Raw genomic sequence first — 24,660 nt, 5'->3', positions numbered from 1 at the left:
TACTTGGTTGATAGTGCCCAGGAAAGGACTGGGTATGTTGTAGCTTCCAGCAGAAACGAGTGAAATCGAAAAGATTTTTTTATTTGTTGTGACTCTTTTGAAGCCTTGACATGCAGTTTAAAATGAGTATTAGCTCTCCTAGCTGTGTTTGCAGAAGTAATATCAAAATGATACCCTATTCACATTTCTGTCTACCATTTATTCTGGCCTCACTGGTGTGCTGATGAAATTACTATAAGTGAACATTCTCATTCCGTGCTTCTCATTATTGAGGAAGGAAACTCAAGGAGTTCCCAATATATATATATATATTTTTTTTAATATGATAACACACACACACTGTTTTCCTTGCTCTTGAATATATGCAATTTATCTATCAGAGCAGCTTCCATTTCTTATTCATTCCTATTCTTATTTTTCATGCATATGCCAGAGAGAAGGAATTTTAATCACTGAAGGAGCATTTGTATAATAAAAGCGATCTCTGCAATTCCTTCAGTGAAGAGCAGGAATAAATGATCTATAGATTCTTAATGCATTGCTCCAAATATGAGTTTCAATTTGCACAGAAGATTCAATAAATTGTTCTGTGTCCCTAAAGACCTACAGATGCCTCAAGGGATATACTGCAAAGGATTCCGTTTAGAAAGAATTTTATGAGTAATGTATTCTCTGCACTTGTCTCCCCTCTGTTAATGGCTAACAACATTGAATAATATAAGCATGCTGTTTTTCTTTTCCTTTTAATAAGAGGTCCAGCATGAACGTCCCTCTGAAGTTTTTTGAATTTTTCAGAATTTAGCACAAACTTCATTCAAGGATTTAAAAGCACAACACAACAACAGTTTGAGACCAAATGAGATCTTAAACTTGCTCAACAATTAATTAACTTTATACTTATGAAGTGACACCATTACACTTAGTTTTTATCTGTGGTACCTTTATAATATGCCTATGGCACAAGTATTATATCCATTTCTTAGGCTATAACTGAGGCTCAGAAAGGATAAGTACTTTATTAAAGGTCACACAATTATCACAATGTTTTAATGTTACCCACAAGTTTTGTCATTTTGTACCTTTATAATCCATTCTACTTAGACTTATCATATAGACACTGCCCTGCAGGTTAGTCTAAACATCAAATATTTTGTCTCTAAGCCATTAAGTAGTTTATTCTTTACATTATGTGGCTGAAGGCTTTTCATACTGCTTTGCTGGAATATAAGGAGTGGTAACTAACATTTTTGAGACATCTCAATTAATCTTAACTTATTAAACAAATAATAACATCAAATGTTTCCTGTTTTTATTGTTTGGGTGGTTAAGAAGAGCACAGAATCTACCCACATATGCTCGTGATTCATTTCTGGCTTTACTGTGGTCTGGTAGCATTGATGGAAGACTGTTTAAAACATAAATTAATTATGCATAGAATAAAGAACTATTTTTCCTCTTAAATTTTAATTTTAAATTTTTTTTAGCCTAAGGATGTTATGAAGCCTCATGTCTGATATCCGGAACCTTCATATGACTCTAACATCAATAGAGTATCCTTTTTGTAATTGTTTCTAAAATTTCATGTGAAAGAGAAGAGGGAGGAAGCCATCATGCTTTTTTACCTTGCTGGATCTCTAACCTGTGCCAGGCATGTTCTGAGGTATTACTTACTTTCATTGTGTTGTTGTAACAGCCATGAGAAGCAGGTTCTAATGTATCCCAGACATTTCACCAAGGCTCTGCAAAGTCAAGGAAGTTGCCCAAGCTGAAGCCATTGGGAAGAGGCAGGGTGGGGACTGGAATCTGAACTGTCTAACTTCATGGCTCAGGGATTTTCCATTCCAGTATATCCCAAAACATGGATGGCCCAGAAAACTAATTTCAAAAATGATGGCAGGTATTATGTGAAAATAAGGTTTTCATATAGGCCAAATTAATTTGGGGAACAACAGAGTTAACCAGAGTTCTTTACTCCAGGATTTTTTCAGAGGCCATACCATGCTAATTCACAAGCTCAATCTGAATGGTGGCAGGCAAAATTCTAAGATCGCCTCCAAGATTACAACCTCTGGGTCCTATATAATATTCTCCCCTTGAGCAAGGGTGGGATTTGTGAAATAGATGAGCCACTGCTCCTGTAATTAGGCTATGGTATATGGCAAATGTGAAGGGAGTCGGAGTTGACTCGGAGTTAATCAAAAGGAGATTTTTCTGGGTGGGCCTGGCTTAATCAGGTGAGAGCCTTAAAAGAAAGACTGGGGTCATTCTGCTGACTGTGAAAAACAAACAGGCATGTGTGATTGCCTTTAGAGAGGGCTCTCTCTGGTTGCTGAGGGCCTTAATCCAAACTCCACAAGGAACTGAATTCTGGCAATTACCGCATGAGCTTGGAAGAGGGCCTAAGTTTGAGAAAAGAACATAGCTCAACCAACACTGATTTCACCCCTGTGAGAATCTGCAGAAAACCCAGCTAGGCCAAGCCTGGATTTCTGAGCCATGGATTACCCAGGTACCCCATCCCCCCACCTCCCTCCCTTCTGCAACCCTCAATTTGTTTCCCAGAGTCAAGAGTCTTTCATGGTTTGTCTCCCTCTCTGATTTTTTCCCATTCAGTTTTCCCTCCTTTCTTCTATGGTGCTCTGTGCTATTCCTTATATTCCACATATTAGTGAAACTATATGATAACTGTCTTTCTCTGCTTGACTTATTTCACTTAGCATAATGGCCTTCAGTTCCATCCATGTCAATGCAAATGGTAGGTATTCATCCTTTCTGATGGCTGAGTAATATTCCGTTGTATATGAACCATATCTTCTTTATCCATCCATCCATTGAAGGACATCTCAGCTCCTTCCATAGTTTGGCTATTGTGGACATTGCTGCTATGGACATTGGGATGCAGGTGCCCCTTCTTTTCAATACATCTGTTCTTTGGGATAAATGCCCAGTAGTGTAATTCCTAGGTCATAAGGTAACTCTATTTTTAACATCTTGAGGAACCACCATACTGTTTTCTAGAGTGGCTTACCAGCTTGCATTCCCACCAACAGTGTAAGAGGGTTCCCCTTTCTCCACATCCTTGCCAACATTTGTTGTTCCTTGTTTCGTTAATTTTAGCCATTCTAACTGGTGTAAGGTGGTATCTCATTGTGGTTTTGATTTGTACTTCCCTGATGGCAAATGATGTGGAGCATTTTGTCATGTGTCTGTTAGCCATTTTGTATGTATCTTCTTTGGAGAAGTGTCTGTTCATGTCTTCTGACCATTTCTTGACTGGATTATTTGTTTTTGGGTGTTGAGGTTGAGAAGTTCTTTATAGATCTTGGATACCAGCCCTTTATCTGTTATGTCATTTGCAAATATCTTCTCTCATTCTGTAGGTTTCCTTTTAGTTTTGTTGACTGTTTCCCTTGCCATGAGGAAGCCTTTTTATCTTGATGAAGTCCCAATAGTTCATTTTTCCTTTTGTTTCCCTTGCCTTTAGAGATGTGTCTTGCAAGAAGTTGCTGCAGCCGAGGTCAAAGAGGTTACTCCCTATGTTCCCCTCTAGGATTTTGATGGATTCCTGTCTCACATTTAGGTCTTTCATCCATTTTCAGTTTATCTTTGTGTATGATATAAGAGAATGGTCCAGTTTCATTCTTCTGCATGTGGCTGTCCAATTTTCCTAGCACTGTTTATTGAAGAGACTGTCTTTTTTTCCATTGGATATTCTTTCCTGCTTTGTTGAAGATTAGTTGACCATAGAGTTGAGGGCCCATTTCTGGGCTCTCTATTCTGTTCCATTGATCTATGTGTCTGTTTTTGTGCCAGTACCATACTGTCTTGATGATCACAGCTTTGTAATATAGCTTACGTCAGGCATTGTGATGCGCCCTGCTTTGGTTTTCTTTTTCAACATTTCCTTGGCGATTCAGGGTCTTTTCTGGTTCCATACAAATTTTAAGATTGTTACAGCTCTGTGAAAAATGTCAATGGTATTTTGATAGGGATTGCATTGAATGTGTAGATTGCTCTGGGCAGCATAGACAGGAAATGCTGCATTTTAAATGACATTCATCTCTCCCTTGGAGAAAGAGTAATGCTCAGCATACACTATTTGCTTCCCCCTTTAGGGGACCAGACTCAGTGGAGGATGAGTGTTGAAGCTGATGAAATAAAAACAGATTCAAAGGAAAATGTCAAAATTTAACTTCTGTGATGGTTAATTTTATGTGTCCACTTGACTGGGCCACAGGGATTTGGATTTGGTTAGACATTATTTCTGGGTGTGTCTACAGGGGTGTTTCTAGATGAGATTAACAGTTGAATTGGTAGAATGTGTAGAGCAGATTGTCCTCCCAGCATGCATGGGCTTCATTCAATCCACTGAAGGGCTGAATACAACAAAAGGCTGAGTAAGAAAGAATTGTCTGTCTCTACTTGACTGTCTTCAAGCTGGGATATCAGTCTTCTGCCTTTGGACTTGAACTCACACTGGCTCTTATACCATTGGCTCTCCTGGTTCTCAGGCCCTTGAACTTGGACTGTAATTATACCATCAGGTCTCCTGGATGTCCAACTGGCTAACTGCAGATCTTGGAGTTCTCAGCCTCCATAATCATGTGAACTAATTCCTCATAATACATACATACATATATATTTATATTTATAAATATAATGCATAAGTATAACCATCCTGTTGGTTCTCCAGAGAGCCTAGACTGATGTGGCTGGGTTCATAGTGACAGAGAGTGGTGAGGACCTAGAGCAATGAGTGGGCTACTTGGATAGTTCTTTATATGGTGACATTTATCCTGGGAAATTATTGCAGTTGGAGGCAATCCCCTTCTCAGCCTGACCAATTCTGAAATTTAAAGCATCATTGCCCCAGAGTTGATGAGTGATACCTTCCAAAAACACTAGAGGAATCCAAAATGCCAGTAATGTACAATGAGAAGCACAAGAGTTAGAAAGACCATTTTGAGTGGGCCTGACCAGGGCATTCCCTCTTGTAAAAAAGCCCCATTTGTGATGGCTTGCCTATGAAATTAAAGAGAAAGGGGCATATCCTAGAAGATTCCTAGGTTTCTGATGGGAAACCAGATGGCTAGTTGGTGGTGGCCATCACTGAAAAGGGGACACAGGTTTAGCAGAGAAAGATCCTTGGTTAAGTTATGTTGATCTTGAGATGCCTTTGAGATATCCGAAAAGGAGATGTCAAAAAGGCAATGGAATATGTGGTCACTACTAGGCTAGAAGAGTACATATGTGGGCCACCTGCAAAAAAGTCAATGCCGAAGCTGTGACTGTGGAGGAAATTGTCCAGGGAGGACGTAAAAAAGAAGCCCTAAAGTTCCCAAGGAATTCCTATAGCTGATGGGCTGATAGAGGAGGATAAACCTGAAAAGGTGACAAGAACCTTTGGGGAAATCATAAGATGATGACGTTTGACTCCTACTCAAAGGATAATTAAGCTTCTGACTAGAAATAGTAGGACAGACATTCAGGGATGGAGGGGACGTAATGAACTGAATCACTCAGGACAACCTGAGCAGGGCAGATGTATAGAAGAGCAAGTTACAGTTTGATTGTTGAGCCTGAGAGGGAGACAGGACGACAAAGGAGATGGCTGCCATATGATAAGCCGTCTCCAATGTCATTGTTAGGGTTTGTACTCATTCGGCAGATACGTGGTTTTTAAACTCAGGAGGCTGAGTGTCAGGGCTGTGGACATCCTGTCTACACCTCAACAGCAGCACCTTCACTTTTTCTTTTTAGAGGTGGCTAAGACAGTATTTTGAGATCTAAATCTGTGTTATTTTTCCTCTGCATTTCACTCCATTCAAATAGAGATTTGCTCTGTGCTCAATTGCCTGTTCCGTTTTTCCATTCGTAGAGTCCAGGGGTTGGAAACATAAATTGCCTAGAAGCACTAGGCAGGTAATGCAAACAGGTGAGTGGATTGGGTACAGGAAAATTAAGGAACGATGAGGTCTGTGGTAAACTGGAGAGCACTTTTCTACTTCAAAGGATTCAGATTTAAGTTTAAACAAACAAAAATACTGTGCAAGCCACACAAACGTTGTCTGGGCCTGTTTATGACCTCAGGACTAAACTTTGGAAGAAATAGGTAAAGAAGGGGGAAGGGGGTAAAGAAGTAAAAGGTACAAAATTTACAGGTGTACTAGAATGTGCTAAAGAAGCAAAGGAGAGATGAAGTGACCACCCTTAGGACTGCCAGTGAAACAGTAACAAGTTACAGCCCAAAACCAGAGTAGGTTTTTGAAGAGGAGAGTATATAATCAGAGCTGTGTTTGGGGAAGATGCATCTGTGTGGGTTGGGTGGGAAGAGAAGAGGGGCTCTGAGATCATTTCAGGTGTACAGTGATTCTTTTTTTTTTTTTAAGATTTTATTTATTTATTTGAGAGAGAGAGAATGAGAGAGAGCACATGAGAGGGGGGAGGGTCGGAGGGAGAAGCAGACTCCCTGCAGAGCAGGGAGCCCAATGCGGGACTTGATCCAGGGACTCCAGGATCATGACCTGAGCTGAAGGCAGTCACTTAACCAACTGAGCCACCCAGGCGCCCAGGTGTACAGTGATTCTGATGAGAGATGAAAGGGGCTTGAATTAGGAAAGAAGCCTTTGAAATACAGAGGAGGGGCATGTCATAGATGACACTGTGGCCAACCACCAAACCGGGGGATGCAGAGTTAGGTTTGGTAATTAAATGAAACCTTAACTCTGCTGGCTTATTTAGGCAATGGTGCCTTAACAAATAAGAATTTAAAACCCTAACTTAGATGATAAAATAATATCTATTTTCAGTCCTGTCAGTTTACCTCTACCAATTTATGAAGACTTGGGAACATTTGCCCTCAGGCTCTGCCAGTGGTTTCAACCAGGGATGATTTTGTCTCCCAGGGGACACTTGGTGATGTCTGGTTATCACAGCTGGGGGATGCTACTGGCATCTTGTGCAGAGGCCAAAGATGTGGCTAAACATTCTATGTGCTCAGATAGCCCTCCACCACAAAGAATTATCCAGCCTAAATGTCAGTTGTGCTGAGGTTGAGAAACCCCGGGCTTTGTGGAACAGCCTGAGAAAAAAACATTCCCATTACCGTATGAAATGTATATCCTAAGTCTGTGTATTGATGCATACTTTTCTATAAAAATGTTTGTTAGATTGGACAGTGAACTTTTTCAAGCCAACTGTTTCTTACCTCTGAATTGCTAGAACTCAGCACATCATAGATGCTCAATAGTTACTCAGTGGACGAAAGATGAAACTATAGCTAGAATTTACTGAGCTCTTATCATGTGTTGGGCACTACTTTAATATCTGACTTCATAATAACTCAAAATTAGGTACTATTTTTATCACTTCATTTTACAGATGAAAACAAGAAGACTGGAGAGGAAAGTCGCTTTCTAGAAACAAAAGGAGCCAGTACTGGGAACCTTACATATCTGACTCTAATTTTTGTTTTATTTTCCATCACATGGTACCATATCTCTTTTAACATGGACCCAAATTGTGCTCTTTTAACATGGACCCAATTTATAAGCTTAATAAACTACCCTCCCCCACTTTTTTTTGTTTTGTTTATTGCCACTCTCTAAACTTGCTATTGCTATATGCACATTGAATTTATAAAGTACCATATTAGTCAGGAACATTCTATTTTTTTATAGCACAAACATTTCCTGATGCATTCCTGGGATTTATGCATTAATAGCACCAGTTGGATGGGATGTTTCATATTATTTCAGTAGATAAGAAATCCTTAAAAGGAGGCTTGATGATAACAGTGAGCAAGGATTGCCACTCCTCTCCCCATTTAAAAAAATCCATTCTATTATTTGGGAGTGAAATGTAAACCAGCACATTTTCATTTCATTCCCTGCCTATATTGTTCTCTCAGTAACTTTTTTCAGGAGGGAAAAAAAAGTTAACTGAGATGGGGAAAATTCAATAGCAATGTACAGTAGACTCTGAAGAATGTATGCTGTCACTTACCACCATTTGGCTGTCTGATGGTTGATTGCTTTCCGAAAGCTCTAAGAACAGGAGATCAATATGCTGCAAAAGTCTGTTTTAGCATTGTGGGAACTTTTACCACACTCTAGTGCTATCAGCAGGTGGCTAGAATAGACTAATCCTGCTAACAATCCATAAAAAAACCTTCCACATTTGCCACCACCTGGCCCCAATCTACCTTTCCCATATTATCTTTTGTCCCCATCTACATTCCTACCTCATAATGCCAAATATTATTGACTGAATATGCCCTAAATATTCACCTGCCAGGACATTCAGATCTATTGGTCTTAAGTATTCTACTCTCCTAGGTGAAGACCAGTTAGTTCTTCAAAACCAGACTCAAACCTCATGTCACATGTGAGCCTTCTCCTCAGCTGATTCTCTCTGACCAGCCCATATTCATTCATTCATTCATTTATTTATTCACTCACTCAACCAAGTTTTCCTGAGCTCTATATCAGGTACTATTGAGAGAGTAGCAAACAACACAGAGATGGTTCCAACCCTCATGGAGCTTACAGCTTAGGCGAATCCAGGAAAAATTAATTACTGCCTTTCTTGGCACTGTTGTTTTTCTGTCTCTACTTGTATTCTGTCTTTATTTTTAATTATGGGCACACCCCTAAGCATCATGGGCAATTTAATATCCTATTCATCTTTTTGTTCCCATGGTCACATCCAGTCCTTCCCACACATGAGACACTCAATCAACTTGTATATAGGAGAGTCAGATTTTCTATGTGATACCTCAGAAAAACCCAGTAAATGAATAAAAGACTCCTATGGCTTTAAGCAATATCCTGATACCAATCTCTCCCTTCTCTCCAACCATTGTTCCAGATTTGTAGTAGAAAAATAAGGAAACAGAATTGTCCGTGCAGGGGCACATGGTTTCTTCTGGTGTTAACCACCCCAGGATTTAACCTCATTTCATTCTGCATCTGTGCTATCCAATACATATGACTGTTCAGCATCTGAAGTATGACTAGTCTGAGTTGAGATGGGCTGTCAATGAAATCCAGTGGATATCTGATAAATACTTTTGTATTTATTACATATCAAAGAGATAATGTTTTGATCATATTGAATTAAATAAACTATATTATTAAAATTAGTTATACCTGTTTCTTTTTACTTTTTAAAATGTGGCTATTAGAAAATTTTTAATTGCATATGTGGCTGGCAATATACTTCCATTGCTATATATTTTTACTGGACATGCTGTTCTAGATTCTTGCCCTCCCAATGTTCTGACCTGAAACAATTCCTTTTGGGGAACTCCCATATCCTCCTGGCATCTGGGGTGAAAGTCCTTCATGCTGGCATTTTTTACATCTAGTGTTTTACCCAGTACCTTGGTGTCATAAAGTGTCATACTATCTATGCTTGGCAAAACACAAGGGTCTGGATTCTTGCTTTTGTTTTCCCCAAGACTCCTCCTGTCAGCTCTGCAAGGGCTTCCCAGTCATCCTCTTGGAAATATCTGGTCTTACAGGATATCTGTCTCTTTCCCTGGGGTAGTGTGCCTCAGCTTCTTCACCTAACCTTAATGGCAGAAGAGCTGCAGATGGGGGAAACTAGCTCCCTCCCAACAAGGAAAATACAGTTTGATATTTGAATCAAGTATTTTCTCCATATTTACTTATTGATTAAATTAAAATTTTAAGACCCCGAACCATTTTGGAGTCCATATCATGAGAAATGAAACTTGATTTTATTCTCTTTCTCATGGTCCAAAGGCATGGAAGGAAACCATATTTTGTTACTGTCTCTTTCTCTTGCAGTGCTATAGGATTTTTCAGAGATAAAATGTTGCATAAGCGCCACAAGGACACAGGTTTTCTTGAAAAGTAAGGAAACAGAATTGTCCATACAAGTCAACTCAGTGGGTAAATATTAGTTTTGTGGACCCAGAGTGACTCAACCAGTAAGCCCAGCCATTCAGCAATTTTCCCAGGATTTAAAATCTTAAGCCATGAGAATTCTGACTTTTCTCCTGCAAAAGGATGGAATGAAGGGATCTCCTGTAGGATTACTTGTTGTTCATATATCATGCCTCTCAGGGGGTTCCAACTCAAGACAATGACATAGGAAGATCCTAAAGTCACCTCCTCCCAGAGATACACCGAGTCTACAGTTACAAATGGGACAATTTCCTCTTAAGAAAACCTAAACCTGGCTGAGTGATGAATATACATTGGGCCAACGAGAAGAAAACCATACTGAAGTGGGTAGGAGAAGCTATTCTCCTACTATTCTCCTACTATTATAGATCACTATTATAGATCTTCTGAGTACAACAACCCATGACAAGGAGAAAACTCAAAACCTGGAGCTCCTCCCCAAGGAGCAAAGGATTTGAATTCCACATGGAGAACCTCAGCTTTTAGGTCCTGTGCTTGAGAGATGATCCCCAAAACATCTACCTTTGGAAACAAACGGAGTTTGTGTCTTAAGACCTACAGGACTGTAGCGATCTGAGAGAGAGCTCCCAAAAGGTCCATGCTCTTGGACTTACCCTCCCAAGGACCCAGCTCAGAGGTAGCATATTGCACCCAGACTTAAAGTGAAGGAAGCTTACCTACTTATATTAAAGTCCCAGCTGGAGGGGCAGGCATCTAATTTAATACACATATCTAAGAGCCTTCCAGAACACTCTTCAGGGATGGAGACTGGCATTGTCCATCTTGGCACTCTCCCTCTGCTTTGCTCCAGCTCACCAGTATCTCCCCAAAAGGAGAGTATATACTTGTCTGGTGTCCTAGTTTTTGCAGCTGCTGCCCAAGGGACACTGCTAGACCACCTGACCAATGAAACTTATGCTTGTGGTCCTACAGGAGTGTATGTATTTGTATACTTTTAAAAGTTGCTACCTGAGGGGCTGGCTTCCAAGTAGTCTGAGGGACACTAACAGATCTTGGCACAGCCCCGACTACTGGAAGCTATTAAGAATATAATAAGCCACTTGGACAAGCACAAAGATTTGAGAGATGACAACGAGTGGAGTAGGGTTAAATGACAAGGGTCACCTCGTATGCAAGGCCCCTCCTTCAAGACTGGGAGAGGTGGTTGTTTCATGTACTGTAGAGAGCCCTACAGAGAATCAAGCAAAATGAAGACATGGAGGATTATGTTCCAAATGAGAGAACAAGAAAAAATTTCAGAGAAAAAAAAAAAACTTGATGGAATGGAGATAAGTAATTTATCTGATAAAGAATTCAAAATAATAGTCATAAAGATGCTCACTGAACTGGGGAGAAGAATGGGTGAACACAGTAAGAACTTCAACAAAGAGATGGAAAATATGTGAAAGTATCAAGCAGGGGTGCCTGGGTGGGTCAGGTGGCTAAGTGTCTGCCTTTGGCTCTGGTCGTGATCCCAGGGTTCTGGGATCAAGCCCACATTAGGCTCCCTATTCGTGGGAAGCCTGCTTCTCCCTCTCCTCCCTGTCCGTGTTCTCTCTCTCTCTCAAATAAATAAATAAAATCTTAAAAAAAAGAAAGTACAAAGTAGAAGTCACAGAGCTAAAGAATACAATAAATCAACTTAAAAATATACTGGAAGGGTTCAACATCAGACTAGATGGAGCAGAAGAAGGAATCCGTTGATTTGAAGACAAAGCACTGGAACTCAACCAATCAGAGTAGCAAAAAGAAAAAAAATGATTTCAAAAATGTAAAGATAGCTTAAGGGGCTTATGGGACAAGCTCAAACAGATTAATGTTCACATTATAGGGATCCCAGAAGGAGAAGGAGAGGTCAGAAATCTTGTTTGAAGATATAACTTCCCTAATCTGGGGAAGGAAAGAGACATCCAGATCCAGGAATCCCAGAGAGTTACAAATAAGATGAAATTAAAGAGACCCACACAAAGAAACATTATAATTTTTTTTGAGAAGATAACTGCCAATTGTTATTTAATGTTGACTCTAAAATTTAGAGCATGAGAAAGAGTTGGAGAATAGAAAGTAAGGAAAGATTTTATTTATATATAAATACATTACATTACATTACAACAAAACAAATAAAGAGAATAGCCTTCCTGTTCTATTATATTCTAATAGTGAAATGGGTGGTCAAAAGGTACAAACTTTGATTTGTAAAATAAATAAGTCCTGAGGCTGTAATGTACAACACAGTGTCTATAATTAATAACATTGTATTGTATGTTTGAAAATTGCTGCGAGAGATGTTAAAAATTCTTATCACAAAATAAGAAAAAACTTGTGATCATTTCACTGTATATATAATAATTAAATATATAAAAGGCATAATAATTAAAATGTCAAAAGTTAAAGGCAAGGAGAGAAAACTAAAAGAAGCAAGAGACAAACCACTTGTTATGTACAAGGGAACCCTCCATTAGACTATCAACAGATTTTCTGGAAGAAACTTTACAAGTCAAGAGAAAGTGGCACGATATATTCAAAGTGTTTAAAGGAAAACTCCAAACCAAGAATACCTAGCAAAGTTATCACTCAAAATCGAAGGAGAGATAGTTTTCCAGACAAGCAAAAGCTAAAGGAATTCATCACCGCTAAATCAGTCTTACAAGAAATGTTAAAGGGTTTTCCTTAAGCAGAAAAGAAAGCCTACTAATTGGTAACAAGAAAATACAGGAAGGAATAAATGTTACCGGAAAGATAAATACATAGTAAAGGTAGTAAATTAATCTCTTATAAAACTAGAATGAAGATTAAAAGGCAAAAGTGGCACAAATAATTATGAAAACAATGATTAGTTAATGGATATACAAGCAAAATGTGACATCGAAAATACAAAGCACAATGCATGAGATGAGAAATAAAAATGTTGAGCTTTACAATTAGGTCAAATGTAAGTTACCAATTAAAATAAACTACTAGAGATATAAATTGTTATAGGTAAGCTTCATGGTAACCACAAAACAAAAACCTATAGCAAATACACAAACAATAAAGAAAAAGGAATATCAGTATACTACTAAAGAAAGTCATCAAACCACAAAGTAAAAAAACAAGAGAAAAAGAAAGGAACATAGCAAAAGAAAGAACCTGGACCACTATCTGACATTATACACAAATATTAACTCAAAATAGATTGAGGACTTAAATGTAAGACCTGAAATTATAAAACTCCCAGAAGAAAACAGTGGTAATCTCCTTGACTTAGGTCTTGGCAATTTTTTTGAATCGAATACCAAAAGTAGAAGCAGCAAAAGCAAAAATAAATAAATGAAACTCAACATTACTGAAAACCTTCTGTACAGCGAAGGAAACCATCAACCAAATGTAAAGGCAACCTACTGAATGGAAGATAATATCTGCAAATCATATATCTTATAAGGGGCTAATATCCAAAACTATAAAGAACTTACATAACACAATAGCAAAAAACAAAAAATCTGATAAAAAATGGGCAGATCTGAACAGATACTTTCCCAAAGAAGACATACAGATGGCTAACAGAAACATGAAAAGATGCTCAACACCATTAATCATCAGGGAAATGCAAATCACAACCACAATGAGATATCACTAGTCAGAATGGCTAGTATCAAAAAAATAAGAAATAACAAGGTTTGGCCAGGGTGTGGAGAAAAGGGAACCCTTGTGCATTGTTGGTGGGAATGTAAATTGGTGCAGTCACTGTGGGAAACAGTATGGAGGTTCCTCAAAAAATTAAAAATGGAAATACCATGTGATCTAGCTCTTCCAACTTCTGGGTATTTATCCAAATAAAATGAAAATATAACTCTAAAAGATACATGCACCCATGTGTTCATTGCAGAATGATTTATAATAGCCAAGATATGGAAACAACCTAAGTGTCCATCAATGGATGAATGGATAAAGAAAATATTGTATATATAAACAATGGAATATCCTTCAGCCATAAAAAAGAATGAAATCTTGCCATATGCAACAACATGGAACTTGAAGATATTTTGCTAAATGAAATAAGCCGGACAAAGAGAAATATATCATCTCTCTTATATGTGGAATCTGAAAATAAAACAAAACAAACAAAACCAAACAAAAACAGAAACCACACTCAGAGAGAGCAGAGAACAGATTGGTAGTTGCCAGAGGAAGGGGGTGGGTGGTGGGAGAAATACATAAAGAGGGTACAGATATATTTTTAAATGTTTTAAAAAAGAAAAACAAACAAACAGAACACAATTCAATACGAAATATTTCCTTCCTTCAATATTCCACTCATTATGAGGTTGTATTGCACACAGGCTGTCATTATTAAAGCTTCTTGAATGCATCCTTTTGAAAATATTGCTTAAAAAATCTTTATTGTATTTCATAAAATGTCAAATGATTGCCCATGGATGCTTGCCCTGCCCTTTTAATTCCTAATGCATATAGTACTATCAATAAGCTGCGCCCCCCCCTCCCCCACCCCCCTGCCCAACCCCTGTATTGTTTATTCCATTTGCCTCCCTGGCAAATGTGATGGCTGTTATTTTCCTCAAATGAGTTAAAATTGTGAATTACATCAATTCATCACAGCCAAACCTCTTCTTGATTGCAGAACTCAAATGTCCCCCCTCTAAATTAAAATGAAATTCATAAAATGCTGCCAACTGTTTTTCCAATGCTTCCAAAATGGAATATATCCAAAATGCTATGGAACATTCTGATAGATTACACCACATTAAGAGACATAAACATTTAAAATCACTTACATCTTCTTTGCTGTTTGGGGGAAACTTTTAACATTGAGTCACGGAGGTGGTGGGTGAGGATGAGCGTCTATCTGTTGATGGCTGTTTGTATTCCTTTGAAGGTAAGGATCGGTTTTGCCAATTTTCAGTAGTACACCACTGAGATTTCTGTTATTTGTAATCAGGTACCAGAAGCTGCATTGCCTGCGAGAGCGGACAGGGGTATTAGGGATGGTCATTTAAAAATATTAATGGTTTATTTTTTTACAGCAGTTTTATTCAGAGCAAAATAGAGAGGAAAACACTGAGATTTCCCATATACTCCCTGTCCCCACATATGTACAGCCTTCCCCATGATCAACATCCCCCACCAGAATGATAGATTTGTTACATTTGGTGACCCTACATTGGCACACTTTAATCATGCAAAGTCCATAGGGCTCATTCTTGGTGCTGTACACTCTGTGGGTTTGGACAAATGTATAATGATATATATGCATCCTTATGGTATTATACAGGGTAGTTTCACTGCCTGAAAATCCTCTGTGCTCTGACTACTCATCCTTCTACCACCCTCTCCCTTCCAGATGCTGATAACCACAGGTCTTTTTACTGTCTCCATAGTTTTGCTTTTTCCAGAATGTCATGTAGTTGGAATCCTACAGTATGTAACCTTTTCAGATTGGCTTCTTTTACTTTTTTTTTTTTTTTTAAGATTTTATTTACTCGTCAGAGAGAGAGAGAGAGACAGAGACAGAGGCAGACAGAGGGAGAAGCAGGCTCCCCGCTGAGCAAGGAGCCTGATGTGGGACTCGATCCCAGGACCCTGGGATCATGACCTGAGCTGAAGGCAGAGGCTTAACCGACTGAGCCACCCAGGTGTCCCTGGCTTCTTTTACTTAGTCCTATGCATTTAAAGTTCCTCCATGTTTTTGTTGTTGTTGTTGTTGTTGATGGCTTGATAGCTCAGGGTTTTGTTTTTGTTTTCATTTTGTTTTGTTTTTATCACATGGAATGATATTCCATTGTTTGGATGTTTCACAGTTTATGATCCATTCAGGTAGTGAAGGACATCTTGATTACTTCCAGTTTTGGCAATTATTAAAAAAAAAGGTGCTATAAACATCACTGTGTAGTTTTTGTACAGACATAAATTTTCAACTCCTTTGGATAAATATCAAGAAAAATGATTGCTAGATCGTATGGTGAGAATATGTTCATTTTGAGAATAAATCACCAAACTGTTTCCCAAAGGGGTGGTACTATTTTGCATTTCCACTAACAGTGTAAAAGAGTTCCTGGGGCTCCACATCCTCATCAGCATTTGGTGTTTTCAGTGTTCTGGATTTGGCCATTCAAATAGGTGTTTAGTAGTACCTCATTGTTGTTTTAATTTGCATTTCCCTGATGACATATGTAGTGAGAGAGTCATTTTAATAGCCATTTGATCTTGTGCTTTTTTTGAACTTCAGCATCCTTGTTTGTAAATTACAAATGACAATACATGTGCAGAAGAATGAAACTGAATCATTTTCTTTCACCATACACAAAAATAAATTCAAAATGGATGAAAGACCTAAATATGAGACATGAAACCATCAAAATCCTAGAGAACACAGGCAGCAACTTCTTTGACGCTGGCTGTAATAACTTCTTACTAGGCATGTCTCTGGAGGCCAGGGAAACAAAAGCAAAAATGAACTATTGGCAATTCATCATGATAAAAACTGCACAGTGAAGGAAACAATCAACAAAACTAAAAGGCAGCTTACAGAATGGGAGAAGATATTTGCAAATCCAATAAAGGGTTAGTATCTAAAATCTATAAAGAACTTACCAAACTCAATACCCCAAAAACAAATGACCCAGTTAAGAAATGGACAGAAGACATGAATAGACATTTTTCCAAAGAAGACATCCAGATGGCTAACAGACAAATGAAAAGATCCTCAACATCACTCATCATCAGGGAAATACAGATTAAAACTACAATGAGATACCACCTTACACCTGTCAGAATGGCTAAAATGAACAACACAGGAATCAACAGATGTTGGCGAGGATGTGGAGAAAGGGGAACCCTCCTACACGGTTGGTGGGAATGCAAACTGGTGAGGCCACTCTGGAAAACAATATGGAGGTTCCTCAAAAAGTTAAAAATACCCTACAATCCAGCAATTGCACTACTAGGTATTTACCCAAAGAATACAAAAACACAGATTTGAAGGGGTACATACAACCTGATGTTTATAGCAGCATTATCAACAATAGCCAAACTATGAAAAGAGCCCAAATGGCCATCGACTGATGAATGGATAAAGAAGAGGTGGTTGTGTGTGTGTGTGATGGAATATTATTCAGCCATAAAGAAGAATGAAATCTTGCCATTTGCAAGGACACAGATGGAGCCAGAGTATTATGGTAAGTGAAATAAGTCAGTCAGAGAAAGACAAATACCCATATGTTTTCACTCAAATGTGGAATTTAAGAAACAAAACAGATGAATATATGGGAAGGAAAAACAAAGAGAGAGAGAAGCAAACCCCATAAGAGACTCTTAACCATAGAGAACAAACTGAGGGTTGATGAAAGGAGGTGGGTGGGGGATGGGCTAATTGGGGGCCGGGTGTTAAGGAGGGCACTTGTTATGATGAGCACTGGGTGTTACATGTAAGTGATGAATTACTAAATTACACCCCTGAAATCAAAAATAGGTAAATAAATAAGTAAATTTTGAAAAATGACAGTACATGTCTTGCTGGATTTGGGGGACAATCATAAATAACAAATGTAAAGCATATCGGTCAAAACAGTCTCTCAACAAGGAAGTTATTGTGAGGATCCACAAAACGACAATATCCAAGTTCCCCACAAGCCAGGTCCCATGGTCTTTTGGATTTCATGAACTAAAAAAAATTCAATTTTTGTTTTGATGGAGCTGAAAGAAAGCTGGCAAAATTTATCTTGTTAAGTGAAGACAATGAAGAAGAATGCCAAGCCAACCATCAGTAACTCTCATCATTTCTTTTAGAAGAAATAAACTTTGCAACAATAAAAAAGGAAGGGCATAATCTGAGAAAGAACACTATCCTTTAAATTAAATGAATGCAGCTTTGTGAAAAAAGTCCTCACTTTTCATTTCACTTTGAATGGTAAAGAAATTCATCTGAAACAGGCACTGCTTGAGCAGATGAATCTTCAGGGAAGCCTGGAACCCCTTTCTGTGTTCATTGTCATAAGCCATGTTTCCCTCCAGTGGCTGAGCTCCTCTTGTTTTCTGAATGATTGACCTGTCAGTCTTACTAGGGAAATATGATGACAGTGAGGGTTTTTCTTCCTCTACAGAGGTTGAGTTTAAATTCCCCTCTCAAATGCGTGCCTGTCAGGCTTTGGTGCTTTCTGATCTATTTTCAGTGGCTCTCCATCTGACCTGAAAACACGCATATGGTTGCTTGTTCACTGATGTTCCCGTCTGTACAGATCTGCTTGTATTCTCAGATTCAACACACTCTATTTTATCAACCTTTGTTTTCTCTTCCCATTTTCAGAATACTGCATGTGAACTCCCTGAAAATGTCATCATCTTTGGCTTTGTTAATGATTTTTTTTTTAGAAATGGTGATGGCCACCAGTATTAATTTCTGCTCCATGTTTTGCAGTGATTCTTTCCTTTATTGTTTAGGTAATAAATGCTACAAAGTTGCACAATTGGTTTAACATATGTATCGACAGTAGAAGTATACATTCTGTAACCATGGAAAAACACATGGGATTGTCTCCTGAATAGTGGAATACTTGGAGGAAGACTGTCATATTGTTATAGAATTAGAATTCTGTACTAAAAGATAGCCTTCTTGATAATATATAGACTAAGACCCTTAATGTCAGGTAGGAAAATTAATATCCAAAGAGGGGAAAGATCCACCATTGGTCACATAGAGTTAGACCTCGGAAAAGTGACTCAGAATCATGTTGCCAAGGATATTATGTTAGTGATTGGGCCATAAAGAATGTTTACCATTCTAGAATTATGTAACTAGCATTGCACTTACAGTTTTGGGTTCTGGCCCATCTACAGTATAAGTGTGATTTTCCTGAGACTTAAGGATTGACATGAAACTGGGATCAGAGTCATAGAACAGAATCAAGAAGAGAAATAGCCCATCAAACATAAACGCTGCATTTACACCCGAGCCCAGTTTCTGGTTAAACATTAAGCACGTACTGGCTGTTCAGACCACAGGGGAGGCAGTGTCTGGTGACGACTAAAGGTCTGAACTTTGGTGCTAGAAAAAACAGAGTTTGAGCCTTGGCTCAAACTTGTTATTTGTATGAATTTCAACAATTTTTTTAATCTCTTTAAGCCTTAGTTTCTAATCTCTGAAATAATAATAATAACTTTAAGGTGTTACAACAGTTAATATTGTGATAATAAACAAGTAGAATGTGAATACTTACTGGAGTAAGGTTGTATCTAGAAGGCTACTGCCCTGAGAAATTTTTGCACAAACAGGATACTAAAGAGCTTTGTAAAATCAAAATTAGGTGATCAGATATGACAAAATTACAGGGAGAATTGTGTAAAAAGTGTGAACAGGATGAAATATATAGTGGAACCATACAGGATGGTTTATGGCATCATATGTAATGGTACATGGTATATGATGATATATAACATGGTGTGGCAAACTATAACCCATGGGTCTGCTGCTTGTTTTTGTAAATAAAGTTTTTTTTTTTTTAAGATTTATTTATTTATTTGAGAGAGAGAGAACCTGAAAGCAGGGGTGGGGGGCAGAGGGAGAAGGAGACAGAAAATCTCTAACAGAGTCCCTGCTGAGCATGGAGTCTGACACAGGACTCAATCTCATGACCCTGAGATCATGACCTGAGCTGAAATCAAGAGTCAGATGCTTACCCGACTGAGCCACCCAGGCGCCCCTGTGTAAATCAAGTTTTATTGGAACATGGCTATGTCCACTTATTTATATATCATCTATAGTTACGCTGCTTTGTGCTACCAAGGCAGAGTTGAATAGTCATGACAGAGACCATATGACCCACAAAACCTAAAACATTTACTATTTGAGCGTTGAGAGAAAATGTTTGCCAATCCCTGGTGTATAATGATGATGATACCCCAGGTTCACTTTCTTTTTTTTTTTTTTTTTAAAGATTTTATTTATTTATTTGACAGAGAGAGACGCAGCGAGAGAGGGAACACCAGCAGGGGGAGGAGGAGAGGGAGAAGCAGGCTCCCCGCAGAGCCGAAGGTAGTCGCTTAACTGACTGAGCCACCCAGGTGCCCAACTTTCTTATTTACTGGGAAGGCAGCAAGGCAACAAGCAACCTTTATGTCCTTAGCATTCGGTGCAGTGCCCAGCTCAGTGTTCTGCATATACTAAGCAACCTATACATTGTATAGTGTGTTTTTATTATCAATTTCCTTTAACTTTAGTAAAAGTACAGAGCACAGTAAGGTGCCCAAAGTACTCTCTAACATGGGTTTTGTAAAGAACTAACTGCATTCCTAAAACCTGATTTGTGAAACTTTTTTCCCAGCACAAACCTTACTGGCTTAGCTCAGTGGTTCTCAAACTTGAGATGGTTGGATCCCACCATGCCCAGATTCAATAGATCTAGTGTGGGGCCTGAGAATTGGCATTTCTACTAAGTCCCCAGGTGATGTCTATGCTGCTGGTTTGCAAACCAGCATTTGAGGACTATACACACGTGCGTGGATTGTGCACAGGTTGATTGGATTGCAGTCTCTATAAGGCCCTGGATATATGCATTTTATTCATTGAAGTGTATTCATCCTCTGTCACAGGGCCTGGCTCATCTTTACTCAGCACTCAATACATATTTGTCAAATGGATGAATAAAAAGCTACTACCTGCTCTACAACCATTAGGAACTCATGAGTCCTGAGAAAAGACATCCAACATGAACCTGCTCAGAAGGAAGAGCCTTGTTGAGATGTCAGCACAAGACAAAATTTCACCTTGATTACATTTGGACACTCATCTGGTGTGTACCCCAAGTCCTTCACAGATATATGAAAAAATCTATTGCAAATAAAAGTGGGCACTCACTTGCAATTTTTCTCTCCATGAATGCTGCTTTGTGAGCTAGACCAGGGGGTCAACAAACTTTTTCTTGCAGGACCAGATCATAAGTATTTTAGGCTTTGCAGGCAAAGAGGCAAAATTGAGACCACTATATAGGTACTTATACAACCATTTAAAGTGCAATCCTTTAAGACTATTCTTAGTTTGAGGACCATTGAAAGATGGGCAGCTGGCTGGATTTGGCCCCAGGGGCTGTACTTTGTCAGTCCTTGAGTTAGACATAAAAGAAGATGGGAGGGAGATTGGGGTGGAGAAATGGTCTGAAGGGTAGGAAAAAGAAGTCAGAAAGGCAAAACCTAAATAGAAACCCACTTTATCCTTCTCCTTAGGCCTGCTGTAGATACTGGCATCTAGTTGTTCAGTGCTGTGATAAACATAACATTATGTAGCCACTTTCTAGTTTAACTCAGTTGAGCTCATTATCTCAGTTACTGGTCTAAGTAATCTGATATAGCAAACAGCTCTGCTTCAAAGTATGTATAAAGAAAATACACTCTCTACTTCATTATCACAAATATAGCTGATCCTTTGCACTTGTTTGCAGCCTACCATCATTGAGAAAGCTGCCTGGTGCACCACAAAATCCATTACCCCTGGTGCATCATCCCACCTCGGAGCCTGCCTGTGCCTGGGTGCATATGCTCACTACTGTTCACACATCCATATTAGCCCTTCTCCCACCCACTCCCCTTCAGTGTCCTGGAAGCACATTGCAGAGTCCAGCAAAAACACAAATGGCTGCCAGTCATTGTCTATTGGGTGAGAAGCTTGGTTCCAAGGCTCTACCTTTGTTTGCATCAGTTTCTGCAAAGATTATCGAAAAACACAAAATCCTGCTTGGAACCCCTTGTGGTATGCTCTGAAAGACAGACTCTGACTTTGACTTTGTTGTTATTACTGACACCATTGCTGGTCGGTTTCGGGGTAAGCAGACTCTGAGACAGAGATTAGTACACAAGAAGTTTATTGGGCGCTGCCCTTGGGATCAATATCTGCTGGGTAGTGAAAGAAATAGGATTGGCAAGAGAATAATTTCTAGAGGGGCTTGAGGGGTGAGCTGTCAGTAGCCAAGCTTCTCATCAGCAGAGGGAGTGAATACTTCAGTTTTATATCTGGGAGGCACATCACAGCCTCCACTAAATATTTTTCCAATGTATTTTTTTCCATAAAAATAAAATAAGTATTTATATATAGAAATATAAGATATTTCTATATCTCTGAGCAATAAGAACATATTTTAAAAAAACATATACATAATACCATGATCATACTCAAGTTTATTAATAATTCAGTTTCCAATTGTCTGGTACATATCATAAAACTATGTAACTATATAACATTATATATAACATTATATATAACTAGATATCATGTAACTACATATAACTATGTATAGCATATCAGATAACCACATAAACTGTACATAATTAATTTGGAATTTGTTTGATTTGGGGTTTAAGTAAGGTCCATAAATTATAATCAATTGATAGCTCTTAAATCTCTTTCAAATCTGTAGGTTTTCTTTCATTTTTTTTTTGAAATTTATTCATTGAATAAACTTGGTAAACCTCTGTCCTACAGTTTCCCAGAATAAATCTTCATTTAAAATAAGACTTTATGATTATGAAAGTAATAAATGTACATTACAGATAATTTAGAAAATATGGAAAAGTATAAAGAAGAAAAAAATTAACCTTCTTGAAAGCTCTCTGATAGATTATCACTGCAAATATATGGGTACATTTCTTTACAGCAGTGTTTCTTTTTTAATTTTTTTATTGTTATGTTAATCACCATACATTACATCATTAGTTTTTGATGTAGTGTTCCATGATTCATTGTTTGTGCATAACACCCAGTGCTCCATGCAGAACATGCCCTCTTTAATACCCATCACCAGGCTAACCCATTCTCACCGCCCTCCCCTCTAGAACCCTCAGTTTGTTTTTCAGAGCCCATCGTCTCTCATGGTTCGTCTCCCCTTCCGATTTCCCCCCCCTTCATTCTTCCCCTCCTGCTATCTTCTTCTTCTTCTTCTTTTTTTTAACATATAATGTATTATTTGTTTCAGAGGTACAGATCTGTGATTCAACAGTCTTGCACAATTCACAGCGCTCACCATAGCACATAGCCTCCCCAGTGTCTATCACCCAGCCGTCCCATCCCTCCCACCCCCCACCACTCCAGCAACTACAGCAGTGTTTCTTAAAGTCTGTTCACTGAACACTGCTCCCAAGATGTGCCCCTCTAAAACAGAATCATCTGCTGTATTAATTTTCTATTGCTGCTGTAACAAATTGCCACAAACTTAAAGGTTTGAGACACCATCTATTTATTATCTCATAGCTCTTTCAAAAGTGCTTCCAGTCAGAAGTTCCATGGATTGAGCTGTGTACTCTGCTTAGGGACTCACAAGGTTGAAATTAAGGTGTTGGCTGGCTTGGCCTCATAGCTGAAGTCTCTAAGGGGAGGGAGTGGTGGGTGGGAAATCTTCTAAACTCACTCAGATTGTTGGGAGAATTCAGTTCCATGTGGTTATAGGATGGAGGATCCTATTTCCTTGCTGGTTCTCAGCCAGGAGTCATTCTCAGCTTTTAGGGGAAGGAGATAGAAGAGCTGCCTTGAAACATCCAGTGGAGGGTACCACGGAAGAAGGCTTACGCTGGTTTTGGAGAATGCTGAAAGAGCAATCCTTAAACTCTACCTTTCATTAGCACCACTTGGGAAGATTCTCAGTGTTGCTCTGTAGGCTCCATCCACAGGAGATTCCAATTCAGTAGGTGGGGGGTAGGGACATGAAGTTGAATTTTAAACAAGCTGCACAGCTGATTCTGATACATGAGTTTCAAGGAACTTAGTCATATATTTATTTATACATTTATTCATCAGTGGTTCATTGAATATCCACAATACACCAGGCACTGTAATAAGTATGGGGATATAGCAGTGAATAAAACAGACCAGCTTCCTGTCCTCAAGGGGCTTGTTGTATTCTAGAGAGGAAAGATAGACTCTAAATAAGTACATTAGGAAAACATGTAGTATGGCAGGTAGTGATGTAGAGAAAATAAAAAGCAGGAAGTGATTGCTGGGGAGGGAGAGGAAGCTGGTTTTCAAATAGGCGATGTTAAAGGAAACAGCTAAATGAAGGGAGAGGGCGAGCAACCCATGTAGTTTCTGGGGGAAGTGTGCTCTGCTCAGGGGATCAGCAAATGCAAAAGAACCTAGGGAAGTGTGTGCCAGGAAAGCTTAAGGAATAACAAGATTCCAGGATGACCTTGGAGACTGAGCTGAGGGGAGAAGAGCTGATGCTATCAGGTGAGTTGAGATACACTGTTTGTGCCACAGGACAATGAGGGAGGGCAGAGTCCTTTGGAAAAGCCATGGATATGTATACTCCAAGAAGAAAGATCTTTGGATCAACTTGGGGAGGTTATGTTTGAGTATGTTGATATGTCTTTTACAGGGAGAGTTCAAATAACTGACTGGGGGGTTGAATCAAGCCACTGGTTTATGAACCTGACTGTTGAACCTTGGGGAGGTAGAAGTGGACATCTCCTCCCTGACTGTATCCCGGCCCTCTTCTCTGCTCTTAATATCTTGTTTTTTGTCTTTGATAAATTACCACTCTACTATTTGCAGTTTTGATGGGATTCATAATTGACAATTGGTCTGTCCTTCCCTGACCAAGAAGTATGACTGTGACTCAGGTTAGGTGAGTCACATAATTTCCCACTGGAATTTAATCTCCAGCACAGATTGACACATGCATGGATGGCAGTAGGGCCCAATTCATTCTAAGTCCTATGGAGAAACCACCCTTGAGTTGTTGTTACCCAGACCCTT

The sequence above is a fragment of the Mirounga leonina genome, unplaced genomic scaffold, assembly GCF_011800145.1.
Source record: "Mirounga leonina isolate KUSES-001 unplaced genomic scaffold, KU_Mleo_1.0 Mir_94, whole genome shotgun sequence".
Taxonomy (NCBI): Eukaryota; Metazoa; Chordata; class Mammalia; order Carnivora; family Phocidae; genus Mirounga; species Mirounga leonina.
Note: the sequence above shows the minus strand (reverse complement) of the source record.